Source organism: Quercus suber, unplaced genomic scaffold (assembly GCF_002906115.3).
Source record: "Quercus suber isolate HL8 unplaced genomic scaffold, Cork oak 2.0 scaffold_237, whole genome shotgun sequence".
Lineage (NCBI taxonomy): Eukaryota > Viridiplantae > Streptophyta > Magnoliopsida > Fagales > Fagaceae > Quercus > Quercus suber.
The window spans coordinates 494735-515073 of record NW_027069694.1 but is presented as its reverse complement, the minus strand read 5'-3'; positions in this window follow the sequence as shown (position 1 = coordinate 515073).

Below are 20339 nucleotides of genomic sequence, written 5' to 3'. Positions count from 1 at the left end.
GGCCTTTTCTAGTAGAGTTAATTTTGTTAATCTTTGAGTGCAGATTTGGAACTTTCAACATTTTCTACCCATTGTTCTTTCCCAAACATTTTAAACACGAAATCAAAAATCAAACAAGACAACTTAATCCCAACTTCAATTGCCTATCGCATTCAAAACCCCAAAAATTCTTTATTATATTGTTACACAACACCCCAAATCTCATCCTCTCTCTGTTATCCCTCTCTCTCTCTCATTTATCTACAACCAATGCAACCACCATCAAAAGCCACCACCACCACCGATCACCCCACAATCCACAACCACTACAAAGTGGTGTAGTTCGATTGACCTCCTCAACTCTGGGTGTTGTTGGTTTTTCATCTAATCCATAACGCTGGGTTAGCAGGGTTTTTGCTATGATGCTCAATTGGCCTACTCAACACCACAGAGAGAGAAGAGATGAGAAAGAGAAATTATAGATTTCAATTTGAGAGAGAGAAAGAAAGAGACGATGGGAGTTTGATAGAGAGATCATGGGATGGGAGTTTGAGAGACCATGAGAGTTTGAGACTCTGAGAGAGAGGATGAAGCACATGAAAATTGATACCAGCTTTATCTATTTAGTTTCTTTTCAAAATCCCCATTTTGATCTTGTTTCTTTGTATATTTTTGTTATTTTTATGTTTTTGGAGGAGGAAGACATAAAATATAAGTAAAAATACTTATTTACCCATGTTTTTAACCGAGGTAGGCAACAGAGACCAAACAGAGTTAAACACAAGTAGGCAAAGTGTTAAGTTTTAAACTACGGGTAGGCAAGGTGAAAACGGGTCAAATCACAAATGAGTTTATTGTAATTTGCCCAAAAAAAAAAAAAAGGAATACAGGAAGCCTCACAAGAATACCACAAAGACAAACATCAAGACCCATCAGGAATTTAACTATTTAAGGGAGGAGCTTCAACTAGATAACCATATTTGCATGGAAGATAGACAGGAAAAAGCAAGAATGAAAATAGAATATAAGCCCTTTAAACTGATGAAAGAGCAAACAACAAATTACTGAAAAAAATGAATCTAAGATGAACACAAAACAAAACATGAAAGACATCATTTTTTCAGATCCAACCGAAGTGACTCAGCACGATCAACCTGATCTTTTAGTTTAAAAAGACTTTTCTCTATCTCTATAGAAAACTTCAAGAATGAATTAAGAATAAACAATCAGGTGGATTTGCAATTAAAACAAATGCAAAGGTGGGCCATCTAGAAAAAATTCTTTTTAAATAAATTAGTCATATCAAGAAATATGTGTCAAATCAATGGTTAAAGGTAAACATGATTTCTTAATAAATCAATTCCTACCCTTTGCACTAACCGTAGAGCTGGAATCCATAAACCTAAAAATGTGTTGTGCCATTAACACTTTACCAGCCTGCAGAGCCTTTATTGAACCTACAACAATAATTCTAGTTCAATAAGACTGCTAGACGAACAAAAGTATCATCCCCTCTAGGAAAATCAAAGACCAAAGCACTGACATATAAGAATTGACGAATTTTTTTTTAAATAACAATAAATATTAAAAAATTTAGTTAGTTGTCACGTTGCAAAAGAATTTTGAAAACTAGCATCTCGAGTGTCTAAAACTCGAGTTCCAAGATAAAAATCAAGTTTTTGAGGCCTGATCCGAAAAAAAAATCCAAGTGAAAATCGAGTTTTAAAAACTCGAGTTCAAAAAACGCCGCTATAGGGCTTAAAAACGTCACTATAGGGCTTAAAAATGGAGTTATAAAAAAATTTAACAGAAAAACGCCACTATAGGGCTTTAAAACGTCAGTATAGGGCATAAAAACGCCACTATAGGGCTCCCTGAATCTAGTATTGAACATTTATGAAAAAATTTTGCAGAAAAACGCCACTATAGGGTTTTAAAACGCCACTATAAAACTTAAAAACGCCACTATAGGGGCGATAAAACTAAAAATTTTTTTGCATGGAACTCGAGTTTTAGAAACTCGAGATTTATGTAAATGGATCTCGATTTTCTAAAACTCGAGATGTCTACTTTCCCTTATAGTTTCAAGCTATGCCTAACTAACTATATACAAATGATTTTCACCGTTATTATGCACATTTCCCAAGAATTGACTCCTAAATCCTAATAGTAAGAATTTCAACAGCACTAGTTGCTGCCCTCCTGTGATCCATCCATATCATCTTCCAAAAACATATCAATAGGAAGCCAAAACGCAGGCCAACTAGTCCCATGAATTTAATTTGTAAAAGATATTAGACAAAAGGCACCATAGAGTTGACTCTAAAACCTAACATCATAAAGTTGACACTATAGCCTAAAATCCAAATATTCAAGAAATAAAGGGGTGTTACAAAAGATCCATGAGTCATACAAGAAACAAAAGAGTTGTGGCTATCACATACTCATCATCTAAAGCCATAGGACATGTAATTTGTATATAAACAAGAACGCTAAATGGATCCACCCATTGGAAATGTGTCAACCATACGTTTTTTTTCATATCTTTCAACCCACCATATATATTTAAACTAACAACTTTATGCCTTTGATAGATACTTTATANTACCACTTCTATTTTTCTGTAAGTATCTAGTTTCCCCATAGGTTTGAGTCCGAGGACCATGCAATACCTTGGTTCTGTCTAGTACCCAGGTATAATGGTGTGAATAGTTTTACCATAGGCTTGGGTCCGAGGACCATGCAATACCTTGGTTCTGTCTACCACTTCTATTTTTCTGTAAGTATCTAGTTTCCCCATAGGTTTGAGTCCGAGGACCATGCAATACCTTGGTTCTGTCTAGTACCCAGGTATAATGGTGTGAATAGTTTTACCATAGGCTTGGGTCCGAGGACCATGCAATACCTTGGTTCTGTCTACCACTTCTATTTTTCTGTAAGTATCTAGTTTCCCCATAGGTTTGAGTCCGAGGACCATGCAATACCTTGGTTCTGTCTAGTACCCAGGTATAATGGTGTGAATAGTTTTACCATAGGCTTGGGTCCGAGGACCATGCAATACCTTGGTTCTGTCTACCACTTCTATTTTTCTGTAAGTATCTAGTTTCCCCATAGGTTTGAGTCCGAGGACCATGCAATACCTTGGTTCTGTCTAGTACCCAGGTATAATGGTGTGAATAGTTTTACCATAGGCTTGGGTCCGAGGACCATGCAATACCTTGGTTCTGTCTACCACTTCTATTTTTCTGTAAGTATCTAGTTTCCCCATAGGTTTGAGTCCGAGGACCATGCAATACCTTGGTTCTGTCTAGTACCCAGGTATAATGGTGTGAATAGTTTTACCATAGGCTTGGGTCCGAGGACCATGCAATACCTTGGTTCTGTCTACCACTTCTATTTTTCTGTAAGTATCTAGTTTCCCCATAGGTTTGAGTCCGAGGACCATGCAATACCTTGGTTCTGTCTAGTACCCAGGTATAATGGTGTGAATAGTTTTACCATAGGCTTGGGTCCGAGGACCATGCAATACCTTGGTTCTGTCTACCACTTCTATTTTTCTGTAAGTATCTAGTTTCCCCATAGGTTTGAGTCCGAGGACCATGCAATACCTTGGTTCTGTCTAGTACCCAGGTATAATGGTGTGAATAGTTTTACCATAGGCTTGGGTCCGAGGACCATGCAATACCTTGGTTCTGTCTACCACTTCTATTTTTCTGTAAGTATCTAGTTTCCCCATAGGTTTGAGTCCGAGGACCATGCAATACCTTGGTTCTGTCTAGTACCCAGGTATAATGGTGTGAATAGTTTTACCATAGGCTTGGGTCCGAGGACCATGCAATACCTTGGTTCTGTCTACCACTTCTATTTTTCTGTAAGTATCTAGTTTCCCCATAGGTTTGAGTCCGAGGACCATGCAATACCTTGGTTCTGTCTAGTACCCAGGTATAACGGTGTGAATAGTTTTACCATAGGCTTGGGTCCGAGGACCATGCAATACCTTGGTTCTGTCTACCACTTCTATTTTTCTGTAAGTATCTAGTTTCCCCATAGGTTTGAGTCCGAGGACCATGCAATACCTTGGTTCTGTCTAGTACCCAGGTATAATGGTGTGAATAGTTTTACCATAGGCTTGGGTCCGAGGACCATGCAATACCTTGGTTCTGTCTACCACTTCTATTTTTCTGTAAGTAGAGGTTTGTCCTTGAACCGCTTTACTGAAGGTGATTCCTCCTTGGATCGGATTATGATCTTTACACGTGGCGTTGATCTCGCCTCCAGCTCGAGGCCCCATCTTTTTCATTTATGAAGCGCCCTTTGTCTGTTCGTGTTCCGCGCTTGACGCTTCGGTGCGCGAAATGCGCCTTCATTAATGTCCTCGTGAATTAACACGAGTCCAACGGTTTACGGCCTCCTTGGAAATTGGTAGCTTCATTATTAGCCCAGCTGATAATTCTCTTTTCGAACACTGCATAAATTAATTCTCACCAACCCCCATCCCCTATATAAGGTGGGGAGATGGTTTCTCCACAATCCATGGACCTCTCAACACAAACAGAAAAAACACATCCTTCCAGCTCCCCAAGCCCTTTTAACAACCCCGCCGGAATTGTGACTGGAATTGGCAAAAGCCGGTGTGGCCGCAGCCCCCACTGGGCTTCCGGTGCGGCAGAATCTAGGCGTAACCCCGATGGCACCCTATAAGGTGGCCCAGAGGGATGTTGTTAGAGTACCTAACGTCTCTCCTCGGAGCGCACCCCCGACGAAGAAGACGTGCGAATTCATCTCATGGGCGGTGCTCGAGTGTTGCCGTCTCCAACGGCCAACACTCGTGAGGATCGGAGAGAATCAAAGGAACATCATGGGGGAAGGTATCCCAGAGTCCCTGCATCTGCTCCTCTCTTTGTTCCAGCTCCGCCGCGCCGAGAAGGGAGTTGTTGGTGGTCTGGAAACATGATGGCCCTCCCCTTTCCTTGCTTTTTGTGTCAAGCTCTCCCATTCTTTTTATACCAATAAGAGGACGGCTTGACACTTCCCTCCGGCTAGCTTCTTTAGGGCGGGTCCACCTGGGCCTCTGATTGTAGAAATAGCTGGTAGGATTAGCTTGTAAATTTGTTTGTGAAACACGCCTGCCTAAGCCTCTGATTGTAATTTGTACTGTTTCTATTTATGAAATAATAATATCAAGATTTCTCTTTTCGCTGTCGAATCTTCTATCTCTTTTTTTTTTTTTACTTCGCCAACCTACTGTAAAACGACCACTTAGAATAATCGCCTAGTGCGCCGGCCAGCACCCTAATCCTTCCCACAGACGGCGCCAATTGTAGGGACTCAGTTTGGATTTGACCCTGAGTATGATTGGGTTTTCAACCCAACAAGTCCAAACAATAAATTTTTAGAGCATGGGTTCAAGGTTTAGGCTCTGGCCGTCGTTCACCAAGCATGAGCTCTCTTTTATAAAAAAAAAAATACTCAGAGTTTCTTTACAACTGAGGGGATGCTCCTCAGCCCATGGCCGAGGGGATGCTCCTCAGCCCATGGCCAAGGAGCCCATTTTCTTCTCCTTCTTCTCCCCCCCCTTTCTTTACTTTACTTCCTTTTCTTATATAGTCTTCATCTTCCTATCTCCTTCTTCCATCTGTTGATCATCCATTTGCCTCCCTTCTGGCCATCCGTCCCATCAGAGGCCTTATCGATACTCAAATGGTTCACTCTGATCAACGTTGCCCTGCTAAGGGGTTATATCTCCATTAATGTGGCCAGAGGGGTTAGGTGAATGCATTAAGTGTGAATGTGACAGCTTGCTCTGGGCTTGTCCCTTCCCAAAAATTATCCTTAGTATGCCGAGGACGACGAGGTCCTCGGCGTGGGTTAAAAAAGAGGCTTTCCCTAACTTAGCCTTGGCTGGTCAGTTTTCCTCGGCGCTGGCCTTGGGCCTACTACGCGATGGGCTGTGGCTGCCAGGCCCACAGGCCCACGGGCCCCACAATTTCCTATAGCCATTAGATAAAATATATTTTCTAATTTTTTGATGTATTTTGTCCGATTTTTATTTCTTCCAAACCTGTAACATATATATTTTTGCATTTCCTTTTCTTTGAAGCCATATATTTTCAATCTAAATTTTGCTATAAATTACGGTATCCATTTTTGCAAACATCATGACTCATGAGGCAAATAACTATATTTAAATTTAAGCCATTTTTTTATTTCCTATTATTGGTTCTCTTACATTTCATTATTTTTCTCTTTGTTGCGGATCTTCAAGTTCTTCCTTCCTATGATGTGAGTTTTCAATATCTTCGACAAATGCAAGAATTTGAATCATTTGATTATGAATTATGATTTTTTTTTTAATTTCTATTTTTTTAATCCAAATAATAATAATTATTTATTTTAGAGCTCTTTTATTTTTATTTTTGGAAATATAGCGACTTTGATCATCTTTCTTTTAAAACTCTTAAAGCAAGGAAACTCCTTTCCTTTTTTCTTTTTTCTTTTTTTAGTTCTTTAACAATGGATTCAAAAAGTGAAAGTTGTATTTGGATCAAAATTTGTTTATGAAATTCAAATTGGTGATGAGTTTGAGTTCAACTTGTGTTCAAAATAAAATTAAATGAACTAATTTTGAGCTTTTAATACTCGTACCAACAATTTTCGTTTACAACTCTACAAGTATTATTCATTACCATATGTTTGTATTAACATAAGTATATTTCATCTCAAACCAAATATATTGTTCTAAGGTAATTTTGAACTTTTAATACTTGTATCAACAATATTCATTTACAAACCCTACAAGTATTATTCATTTCCAAAAGTTTGTATTAACATAAGTATATTTCTTCTCAAACCATATGCATAATTGATGTTTCAAGAGAGGAATTTTTTCTTATTTTGTTGGATTCATCCCATCTCTCCTTTTATGAAACTATGCAATACTTCCACCTATATGCTATTTTCTTTACTCTATAGTCTATTCTTTATAGTTATCATATCATTGGCTCGCTCTATGCTAATAAGTGAAAGATGTGGAAGCTATTAACAGTACATTATAATCTTTAGTAGAAGTTAGAAAAATAGCTCATTTGATGGAGTGTGTGCTTGGTACTCTTTAAGTCGTAATTAATCATTCAAACCATGTAAAGAGAACATCTGAACACAATCCGCATTTGATATTAATTCTTAAAACAATTACATTAAAAAATGGAGCATATATAATCAAATAGCTATCATTCACTCCAGAGTATTCTGCGGGAATTGGAGGTAATATAGCAGTCTAGTAATAAAAAGAATGGTATGCTCTGGCAAACAATTAAAATCATAACAGACTCAAATAAATATAGGCAGAACCCACTGGGGGAGGGGAATTGTGAAGCAACAAAAGAGATATATAAGTCTGTTCTTCCATGAAACAAGTAAGCCATACAATATTTTGGGCTACTGAAATAACGGACTGAGGTGGTGTCAACAAGCCCTCATAATCGCCCAATAACTGCAAGCTGGTAACTAATTCATTGGCATGCTCTCCTAGAACCTGTTTTTCAATCCTTTGATTGGTAGGGCTGCGTTCACTTTCATCAATAAGTTCACCTTCTTCTTCCACTATAATATTAGTGACTGAAAGTGTCGTAATAGACAAATAACATTAACAAACACATATCCAGGTAAGGACCGTGAGGCACAAGACCCTCACATAGATCCCTCTCCTAAAAAGGAGTAAAATAAAGGCAGATCAATGTAAATATCTAGAAACGGAAGTTATATAGAACCACAGGGGCTTAGCAGCCTGATTGGCTACAAAAACAGCAGACTAAGGTAGTGTCAACAAGCCCTCATAATCGCCTAATAACTGCAAGCTGGTAACTAACTCCTTGCGACGCTTTCCCAGAACCTGTTTTTCTATCCTTTGATTGGTAGGGCTCACTTTCATCAATAAGTTCACATTTCTCTTCCTCGATACTATTAGCAACCTCAAGTATTGGAATAGACAATAAAATGCACAAAAACATACCCAAGCGAGGCACAGGACCCTTACAGGCCAGGATGCATGTTGGAGGTAGATCATGTAAATATCTAGGAAAAAAAAGTTATATAGAACCACAGGAATCTTTTTCTTCCTCAGATACAACTACATTCTAGTTTCTGACTCTACCTTACAAATTTATTAAATGCTTTGATTCATGGAAATAGACACGAGTGATGTATTTCAACAATAAACATTAGTATTATAGTTTTCTTGAAAACCATATGAAGGTTGTTCCAAAATTGATGTCGCGGAAGCCTGAAAAGAAGCACACACGATACTCTCTACATGAAACAAAAACTAAACTGTTAGTTTCTGATAGTAAACCTCGAATTCACGAGGGATTTCCCTGAATCCACAAGGAGATAAAAACTGGAATCCACTAGAAGAAAAATTGACAAAATGTCTGTATTTATTGATAATAGTATGTTTTGCTTCTGACGGCTACAAAACATATAAATACTGAGAAAAAACATTTAAAACTCTAATTTGCACTAATTAAGCGATTAGGTGACAAAATTACCGAATTTTACCAAAAATGGCAAAATTGAGTTAAATGTAGAATCATAAACTACTGACCTTAAGGGTCGTCCCAAAACAGACGGGACTTTATTCTGACCTTTAAACTAAAAGTTATTAAGGAAAAATAAATATTACTATAAATAGCAAAAATACTGTTATCGGGGCCTTAATGAAGGAATTCGCCTAAATTTTAGCGACATTCATGGCATGAATCTGGATCAGAACGTCGTTTCCCTTCAACCTGCCAAATTTCATGCAATTCCGACACTGTTACCCCGATGGCCCCTACTGGCACCCCCCTTTGATCTTGCGTTGTGACTTCCTGTGCCCTTGCTGCTCAAGGAAGGCATGTGTTGTCTGTTCTACATCAGTCCCCCCCACTTGAAAAGAACTCGACCCCGAGTTCCCACTATCTGGTTCATCAGGAGGATGATAATCATACAAGTCAGCAACATTGAAGATAGAAGAAATGCTCATGTCTGGAAAAAAAGCAACCACATAAGCATTGTTGTTGATCTTCTTAGTAATCTGAAATGACCCATACTTCTTGTCCTTCAATTTGTTGTAGGTACCAACAGGAAATCTCTCATTTCTAAGATAGACCAGCACTAAATCCCCAACATTGAAGATCTTTTCATGCCTATTCTTATAAGCAGCTTCCTTGTACTTAGCATTTGTAGCTTCCAGTTTCTGCCTCACCTCCTCTTGCATGGCCTGAATACGGTCAGCCACATTCTCTGCTGCTTGACTCACTCCTGGAAGCTCAGGTAAAGGTACCAAGTCCAAAGCGTGTTTTGGGGGCACACATGGGACGATGGAAAATGGAGACTTACCAGTGCTTCTATTGACTAAGCTATTGTACGCAAACTCTGCTTGGGACAATGCAAGATCCCATTGCTTGGGCTTCTCGCCTGAGATACATCGGATCAGGTTCCCCAAAGTGCGATTAACCACTTCTGTCTGGCCATCGGTCTATGGATGACTAGTGCTGCTGTAATTCAAGGAAGTGTCAAAACACTTCCACAAAGTCCGCCAGAAGTGACTAATGAACTTGGTATCCCAGTCAGAGGTGATGGACTTTGGCACTCCATGCAAATGCACCACTTCTTTAAAGAACAGATTTGCCACTCGAGTAGCATCTGAAGTCTTCTTACATGCTATGAAATGGGACATCTTCGAGTACCTGTCAACCACAACAAAAATAGAGTCCATACCTCGCTGGGTTCGAGGAAGACCCAGTATAAAGTCCATAGTCAGATCTTCCCATGGTGCTTGTGGAACTGGCAAAGGCGTATATAAACTAGTATTCTAAGATTGACCCTTAGCAGTTTGGCAGATTGGACACTTCCTCACATGATTGCCAACATCCCTCTTGAGTTGTGGCCAATAATACCTCTCTTCCACCAGTGCTATAGTCTTATCTCTGCTCATATGTCCACCCAAACCTCCACCATGCAGCTCCCTAATAATCTGCTCCCTCAATGAACTTTTAGGGATGCATAATTGGTTACCCCGAAAAAGGAAACCATCCTGAATGTACATACTATTGATAGCAGTATAAGTTTGTTGACACTTACCCCAAATATCACCAAAATCCTCGTCATGCTCGTACAGCTCCTTGAGGCAATCAAACCCTACCACTTCAGTACGTAGGGTGGTCAACAATGATGCTTGCCTACTGAGTGCATCGGCCACCTTATTGGTGATACCAGACTTGTGCTTCAAAGTGAAATGAAAGCGTTGTATATAAGCTACCCACCAAGTATGCATCCTGTTAATGCTAACTTGATTGTTGATGTGCTTTAATGCCTGATGATCCGTGTATAATACAAACTCCTTCTGAATCAGGTAGTGCTCCCAATGCTTAAGAGTCCGTACTACAGCAAAGAACTCCAGTTCATAGGCTGACCATTTACTTCGAGCTTCACAAACTTTCTCACTGAAGAATGCTACTGGTCTGTTGTCTTGTGAAAGAACAACACCTATCTCGACCACAGATGCATCACACTTCACCTGAAACACCTTATCGAAGTTGGGCAATGCCAAAACTGAGGCTGTGCTCAGCTTTTCCTTGATCAAGGCAAAGCTTTGTTCTGCCTCTTTTCCCCATGAGAACCTCCCCTTCTTCAGACATTCAGTGATAGGGGCTACTATGCTACTGAAATCTCAAACAAACCTCCGATAGAAGGTTGCCAGCCCATGGAAACTTCGCACGTCGCTCACTGTCTTTGGGGTTGGCCATTCTCTGACTGCACGGACCTTGTCCTCATCAACATGAATCCCATCCGCACTGACCACATACCCTAAGAACAGCAACTTATCAGTCAAGAAGCTGCACTTCTTTAAGTTGATATACAACTCATTGGCCTGCAACACCACCAATACTTCTCGCACATGATTATAGTGGGCTGCTTCTGTCTTACTGTGAATTAGGATATCGTCAAAATAAACTACCACAAACTTTCCAATAAATGGTTTCAATACCTAATTCATAAGTCTCATGAAAGTGCTGGGAGCATTGGACAATCCGAAAGGCATTACCATCCACTCATACAACCCCTCATTTATCTTAAAAGCTGTCTTCCACTCATCTCCAGGTCGGATCCGAATCTGGTGATACCCACTTTTGAGATCCAGNAAAAAAAAAAAGGAAGAATAGGGGAGACCGAACCCAGGAGAAAAAAAAATGGAAGAACAGGGAGACCACCCAGGAGAAGAAAGGGAAAAAAAAAAAAAAAGAAGGAAAGAACAGGGGAGACCGAACCCAGGAAAAGAAATGGGGAAAAAAAAAAAAGAAGGAAGAACACGGGGAGATCGAACCTAGGAAAAAAAAAAAAGGAAGAGTTGTTTTGGTCAAAAAGTGCGGCTGAGTTATGATTAGTGGGTCCCTTATGTGTGTTTAATTACAAAAATTTCATTGAGTTATGAGTTATGAAAATTAAAAACAGCCAAAATGTGTTTTCAGTTTCCATAACTCATAACTCCAAAATTAGAGAATTGAGTGATGGAAACAGAGTTATGGAAACAGAGAATTGGTATAGCCAAGCGGACTTTTGCTATGGGTTCCACCATTTTTTAGAATTGAGTTATGGAATAGAGAATTAAGTTACGGAAACAGGCCATCCAAACAGCCTCTTATTGTCCCTATATTTGGGGGCCTTTCTATGGTAGGGGGCCTTAGGCCATGGCCTAAATGGCCTAGGCCTAGGGCCGGCCCTATATGTAGCTTGAAGAAGTGGCAAAGGTTGATAACACAGTGCTTCTCATAGTTCAAGATAAGATTGTGTTAATTACATACATTAATTTTGTGATTTCATAAGGGTTTAATGATGTGGTGAAATATAAAGTTTTTCTATTTTCAATGCTCGCTAAGGTGATTCTAGACTTGAAGCAAGTGTTACTTGCAATTGTGGTAGGTATCAAAAGCCTAGTATGATTATTTGGCAAGTCATGTGTTCTATACTTATAGAGGTGAAGTGATTATTGTCTAGAATTATGATATTAAGAATGTCGTTTGTGAAAATGTCATGGATGCATGTGAACCAAAATTTTGACATCAAACTGTAATGATCTCTAGAATCCATATGCAAAATAGGCCACTAGTAGTGCTCTAACCTAATTTCAACATTCCCTCAATGAACTGACTTTATCTTTGGCAAACAAGATTTTGCAGGGAGTGCACTACGGAACAAATTATCATATTCTTGAGACCCCAAATTGGAATTAAATTCATTCGTCATAAATTAAATCCAAATTGGAATTACAAAACCTCTATTACTAGTGAAGAAATTGCGTTTTGAGAAAGGCGAGGTGGTTTGGCTGTCGTTTAAATATGAAATTCGGCATTGCAATTTGCAAACGAGCTCTTGTTTTGGAAGATTTCCAGTGGATTAGGACCGACGTGCATGGCTCGCAGGGAGTAAGGACTTCATTGGATACCCATCAAACACTTTTATTAGTGGACCCAAAAGGCCCAATTATGGTCCAGGAAAACCCAACTAAATTCTAATTACAAAAGGCCCAAATCAAACAAGTCTTGGAAGAAGAGGGCTAAGAAGGGTTTGGACTCAAAAGTAGTGGGCTTCTTGAGAGAGACTTCAACAATGCAGAAAAGAAAGGAGGATCCTTGAACAACAGACCCAGATACTACTTCAAAACACAGTAAACTGAGGTCACCATGAAGCTGTTAAGCTTGAACTGCATGTCTTGGGCTTGAGAACCCACTACCATGAGTTCGTGAGCTTCACAGTTCACTGCTTAGTGAAGAATGCAGATCCCAAGGTTGTGTTTTTCTGAGTATACGTTACGATTAGTCTTGTTTTGATAGAACTGGCTCGATCTTATTCATCCGGCCACGATTAGTCACGTGAGGGTGTTCACAAATTGGTGATTCTACTCGAGACTTGTTAAAGAGGTCAAGTTTGAACATGAGAGAGGGAGATATTTCTTTTAATTAATTATTTGATGGACATTGAAATTTTGTGTTTTGTTCTAATAATTGTTAAGCACTTGACTTCCTTGTATTCGTAGTTATTATTACCTACTCGATATATATTTTTCACTTGTGTTGATTGTGAGCATGCTTGTGTGGGTGTTGGTACTTGGTATATATGGTGAATTTTGTGGTTATATGTGTGATTTAATGTAGGACCAGTTTGTATATCTAGCATTCCATTGGGAGTTTAGTTCTAGCCACATGCTTTTATTTTTTGCTTCCATTTTTCCTTTTTTTGCATTTTTTGTGGACTCACTTAAATCCCTATGGTACAATGACAAAAACAAATATTTAAAGGTATTTTGTTCTTAAACTTAATTTCAAATTAATTTTTATAGCATTTTGTTCTTCAATTTGAATTCAAATTCAGTTTAATTTCATGGATTTTGCAGCTAACTTTTAAGAGATGTAATACTTCTACAACATTTTCATAACAAATTATAAGTAATAAGTTGTGAACATAGCATTTCTGAACTTCTAAGGTTATTTTTTTAAAGGTGGGGAAAAAAAGAAATGAAGAAAACTGAATTTGTGTAGTTTAAATGGGTTTTTTAAGACCATTGGATTTTAAAAATATCACATATCTTACTCTTAACTCATTTTCAAATTCATTTTTATGGTATTATGTTCCTCAATTTGAATTCAGATTCAGTTTTCATTGATTTTCCAGCCAACTTTTAAGGTTAATGATAAAAAATAAAAATAAAAAGTGGGGAAAACAAGAAATGAAGAAAACTGAATTTGTGTAGTTTAAATGGGCTTTTTAAGACCATTGGATTTTTTAAAATATCACATATCTTAGCTCTGGATTTAATTGGATGATTTAAATGAGAGGGATCTTTCCCATGAAGAAGTATGAACATCTTAAGGTGGTAATCTTGAGGAGGTTTTCTAGGGTGAGAAATGAGAATGAAATACTTTAGAGAGAGGCTTGTTGTATTGGTAAAGAAGGAAAAATCTGGGAAGAACAGAGTAAAAAAATCTCAAAGAAAAAAAAAAAAATCAGATGGAGAACAAAGAAGAGCCTAATTAGCAGAAAGAATAATAACAAAATCTTTGTTTGTTTGTTTCTTTCTTTCTTTCTTTCTTTTTTAATTCATTTTATTTTTAAATGTTTTTGATCTTAGGTTTAACTTTGAGAGAGATTGAGAAACATTTGGAGTAACATCAGTCTTCAGAGTCCAAGTGAGGAATCCAAATCTTTTTAAACTCATTTACACCTAAGTGAAAATCTCATTTGCTAAATCTAAAAAATTCACACATACACTTAGCTTATCTCTCTTCACCACTAGCATGACACCATAAACCTACTATCAACAAAAACCCATCCTTCTTATATTTAAATACCCAAATTACTCCATGAACAATTTGTCTAGAGATGTAATTAATTTCACATCTACCAAATAGCAAATTGTTATTAGTAGGTAAAAATGTTATGCAAGTTGTGGGTGTAAACAAAAATTAAAATTAAAAACATTTTAACTAAATTATTGTGAAGTTGTGTATGTAGCATTACTCTTTCTTAATACAAAATCCCATGGGATCCAGCTCTTTCATAAACAAAAAAACACCCAAACCCTACCCATAAGAACCTCTGAAGACGAATCCATCACAGTACAGATTGCATTATTTGTCAAGTGATCTAACCTAATCACAAAATTATGGTTGGGTGACTAGGATTAAAGTCAGTATAATGTAAGTTGAATCATCTTATATATAGAACTCTCCCCCACCCAAAAGTAGAATATGTGAAAGAAGAGTAGAGTGGGGGGTTGTGTTGTACCAAGGCCAGTGGCTCATCAATAAGGAACTCTATCAGGTACGATACACATGAAAAACACAAACTGTTTCCATTTTTTATCAGATTCTAGTTTCTAATAATAGCTACTTCCTTTTGGTTGTATCCATAATTAACTAAAACCCACTTCAAAAACCTAATCCTCCATTATTTTAAAATCACTCATATATATATATATATATATGGGTCATGCTAACGAATGCCCTTAGAGCATTCGTTAATAATTCATTTAAAAAAAAAAAGTTGTCAAAACATTAATCATTTTTTATTCTTTTCTCATAATTTTTTTCTTTTAAATAGATTATTAACCAATACTCTATGTACATTCGTTAGTATTTTTCATATAACATTTATCCTCTTAAAAACTTCAAATTTTAAAAATATAAATTCAAGTATCTGACCTTTGACTTTTCTCGATTGAAACAAAGCTTTATAGATGGTGAATTGAATATCAATGAGCTTCTTGACTTGAGAGTTGAAAGTTCTACTGTTCCTAAAAGTTGCCGTGTGAAGCACCAGAAAAGTCATATGAAAAGGAAGCTAGGTAGAAGGTAACTCGAATAACATTCCAAGAAGAGACCCAATTTATTTAGAATAAGGTCCAAAGAAAATTAATTTTTCCAATTTAAATTAGATAATAAAACAAGTTAATGTTAAGTAAATTAATTGATCTTACTTCATTACTTGCGCTTGTTAATCTGATTATTGTTATCATCGTGTCATTTCTATTATTCATTTTTCTTATAAGAATTTCTATTATTCATTGGTCTGTCACATGAAGTAATTTTAATATACCATGCCATGTAAAAAAAGATAAAGAAAAAAGTCACTGCTTGTGTTATTGTTAAATTGAAATAATAAATTCGTGTCCATCAGATAATCAATTAAACCTTAAATTACCCTTACTAAATAGAGAATAGTAAATACCGCAACTAGTTTAATTGACCCAAAACTTGTCCTTCTTTGAACATAAACTAATTTACCTTAACCACAAAGTTAATTATAAATGAAAAAAATATTTTATTTCTATTTTCCCCAAAAATTATCAAATAAAAGCCGTAACTACTAAATTTTCCAAAACTCCACAATTTTAAAAATAATTTTTTTTTAATCCCCCAAGGGCATCAAATAACAATGTTCACAAATTGGCTCTCCATTGAGATCAAAACTTATATATTCTTTTTTCTTCTTCAAGGCATCAATGTGTGTGCATTGCCATGTGAAGCCCCTAGAGAGGGAAAATATTTCTCTCCAAAATAGTTTGGAAAGAAACACTTCAAACTCTGCAGATATTTTTTTATTGGATGTAAATTTTGTAATCTAAACGTCAGATTACATGTTCTTATTATATCCTTCATGTTTGCAAAATTTCAAGAAGATCAAAGATCAATAGCTATGTTATCAATCAAATGTTCAAATTTCAAGTTTTTGTGATCTAAAATTATATATAAAAAATAAGTTTATTAATCAAATAGTAAATAACATTTGATTTGAACGAAATTTGACATGCACGTTAAAAACATAAATATTATAAAATCCAACGGTTAGATTTTCAAAATTCACATCCAATAAAAAGATATAAAAGGAATTTGATGGGCTTTCCTCCAAACCTTGTCCTCTAGAGAGTTATTCTAAAATATTAAAAAAGAAAAAATTAATTGCGAGTTTTGGAAAATCCTAGCTCTCTCAACCTCATGATTTAGTCAAATATGTATGTGAGTGTCTTGGTTATAATTGATTTGTGCTCAAATGTTAAGTTTGGGCATTAGCAGCCCTACCGAGGAAAAAAACTCAAATCTCTTATATCTCTTAACTGTATGGTTTCCATTTCATATACATAAACTCTTTGCTAAAAATAACTTGATTCTTTTTGGGAAGGTAGAAATTAGGTTAAACCACCACAAGTGGCCTATTTGGATTTCGAAGATCATTAGTTTTGTTTTGTTTTCTAATTTACCTTGAAATTTTGGTTTACATTTTTGAGTTTGGCTAACTTATTTGCTTAAATGAGACAAACAGCAATGTTAAGCAAAAAAGTTGGTTAATGAAAAAACCTAGCTTATTTGCTATAACTTTTCTCTCTCACATTTAAGTAAATAAGCTTAACAAAAGTTGTCAAACACATTTAAGAGGTTTAAAGCCTATGCTGTGTTTTCAAAAGTTAGGCCCTTTTGGATATACACCACTGTAAGTTTTTTTATAAAAAAAAAAAAAAAAAAAAAACTTATCCCCTCTCCCCGTGTGTGTGTGTTAAAAATACTTAGTATTCTCAAAATAAAAAAACAATGGGTAAATCCCACATTGGAAAATGAGTGTGAGTTTAAGAGGTTTAAAACCTGTGCTGTGTTTCCAAAAGTTAGACCCTTTTGGATATACCGCTCTGTAAGTTTCTTTAAAAAAAAATATTCTCCCCTTTCTCCGTGTGTATGTTAAAAATACTTAGTATTCTAAAAAAAAACCAATATTGTGTGTACGCAGACAATAGCACCCACTCCACAGCCAACTTGAGTTAGAGAGGGACTTATTCGATTATTCCTACTTCCAAAATCAATGAAACTTCAGTCTAAAATATGTTGGACTTAAATTTTGTCACATAAGAAAATTGGTATCAAGATTGAAAAAATGGAGGTTTCCCATCTGCTTGCACTTACAGTTGGTGCTTGACTCCTAGGTCAATTAGGGCTGTTTGAGATCCATTTATTTTGCTAAAACTGAAATTTTTTTGCTGAAAATACTGTAAATAAAGGTAAAAATTAGCTAAAATAATACAATAGGACTCTTAAATAGTACCAAAAAGTACAGTGAAACTAATAAATAATAATAATAATAAATTGAATAGTAAAATAAGTCTAAATGCACACTTAATAGTGATGGAACACAGAGCACCATTCACAAGTTAGAAGAAAAGAATCAGAGTCCCATTAAATTTTGAACAAGTCTACCGACATACATAGTTTCAGTTACACGCTCGCGCTTTGAGTTTTCAACTTTTCTTTCACCAAGTGCCCGCTATAATACAAAAATTCTCTCTGTGTGTACTTAATTGTCAAAATTTCTGTAAACTGTTCATATATGGTGGCTACAAACAGTGGCAGACGGAGGATTTTGAAAATTCCCCTTTCCCCTATTTTGTTTTTAGTAGAAATAAGAAATTATATATAAAATTTAATTGATGACTTTTATTCTTATAGTACTCTTATACAACATATAGGTTATAAAAATCAAAATATAATGAATATATATATATATATGTTTATAAAAATATATGATTTTATAAAATAGGAAAATTATTAAGTATTCTTGAAATATTGTATTTTCTTCTTTCACACACATGGTAAATTTCACTATGAATTTAATTAGTAACACCTACTATTATGTGAAAGGAAAAAAAAAAATACCATTAACACTATACACTTTGAATACTGAATAATAACTCAAATAAATAACTAATACACAAGGAAAAAAAGCTATTATTGGACCATGCCCATTGGAAATAGATGTCTGAATTTGTGAACTTTGGCATGGATCATAAGCAAATTTAATAACAACCTACCAATTTATCCACAAGAAAGTATTTCAAACTTATGACATTTGCTCTATGATAATTTTTTTTTTTTAATCATTAGGCCAAGATAGCAATTGGTTTTTTGACATATATAAGGATTGAATCCTAAATCTCTTATTTGACGATAAGAAATTTTATCAACTGAGCTAACTGAAACCTATAAAAAGAAATAACATTTTTTTTTTGGAGGGGGGTGGGGGGGACATACTAAGTTTTTGATATCTCAACCAAAATCTATTTTATTATATGTTTAGAATTCACATATTCACAGGTAATTTCTATCCAAATGGTCCTAAACTTTTCTCTAAATAAAAAATTCACAGATTCAGACAACATTCTACACATAGCACCTTTAGTACTCTGCTTGGACTATTTTTATATTAATCACCAATTGGTTTTAATTAATTAAGCTATTCATATATTCAATTGGAATTTTAAAATGAGGGGAATTGGAAGTTTGGTCAATGTTACATATTGGTGGCATGAAATGAAATTAAAAAAAAAAATTTTGAACAAAAATTTATTGCAAGTATATTCATTGAATTTGACCATAAAAATCACCATCAAGTAGAACAACTTGGATAAAGTTTCATCTGACCATTTCAAAAATATTAAGGCCTCACATTCACAAGACTTTAGGTCAATTCTTAGAGTTGGAAATAATGTGTGGTAGCATCATGGTTTTAAAAACCGGTACGGTCAAAGAACAGAAATAGAGAGTGGTTCTCGATTTTATGGTCGGACCGATGGTTGAACCGATGATGTCATAAATAAATAATTAATAATTATAAAATATAAATAAATAAATAAATAATTTTATAACTAATATTTTAACTAAAAAATTAAATTAAATAATAGTAAAACATTAAACCTTAACTTTAATTTATAAGAAATGATATGTCCACTATATTTTCACAACATTTTTACAACAATTTCAAAGTGGCAAATTGTTACTGGTTGTTATTATTATGGCAAAAAATTAATCTTAATATTAAGTTCAAATTTGAACCAATTACAACTAACCATCTATAATTTGTTGTAAAAATATTATAAAAATATTATGAATATAACATCTCTCTTTATTTATATATTAGACAACCAAACTCAAGCCCACTACAAAAATTGTAGGGTCAATTTTTGTAGCCCAAGCCCAAAATGTATAGATTATGAGCCCAATGAACCCAAGACAATGAATTTGTAGAGCGTGGGTGAAAGAACTGGGTTGGATGTGAATTAAACAAGAGTTAATTATGGTATTTATGGATGAACTAACATGCAATCATGCTTAGACAAAGGCAAACGTGAAAGTCCGAAGAGACATTTTATTAAATGAAAGTTGGTTACAGTTCTTAAAGCTACAGTAAAGTTATTTTCTTCTTCTCTCTCTTTTTTGTTCCGTCCCCCTCTTATCAGAGGCCTCTCCTCCTTATATAGCACCCTCTTTCTTCATCTTCATCGTCCACTTGTTCATCATCTAAACATCTACTTGAGTACATGTCCCATCAGGTATCTTCTTTAGCCTTGTGTGAGTGGTGGTAGCTGAGATTATACTGTTCAGGGGTCTTTTCCACATTAATGCGGCCAGAAAAGTAGCTGCATTGTATTTAATGCGGTGGTTGAAGTTTGTCTTCCAGATATTTCTTTCTTCGTTCCTATAATCTCCATGCGCGCCTGCGGTTCATCCTTATCGTTAGAGTTATTAGGAGGATTACTTGAAATTCCCAGACATCTGTTTGACCAAGCTTCTTTGAATCTGAAGATAATGGCATCTTCGGACAATTGAAGATCTCCTCGAACTATGCACCTCGTTCATCTCCAGGTATATTTCTTTCACATGGGCCTTTTCTCAAATACGTTCCTCTCTCCGGACGTACAATAGTCTTCCAATAGGGTCCTAGGGCCAATATGTTAGGTTGGGCTTTTATCCCCCCCCCCCCCCCCACAATAGCCCCTCAAA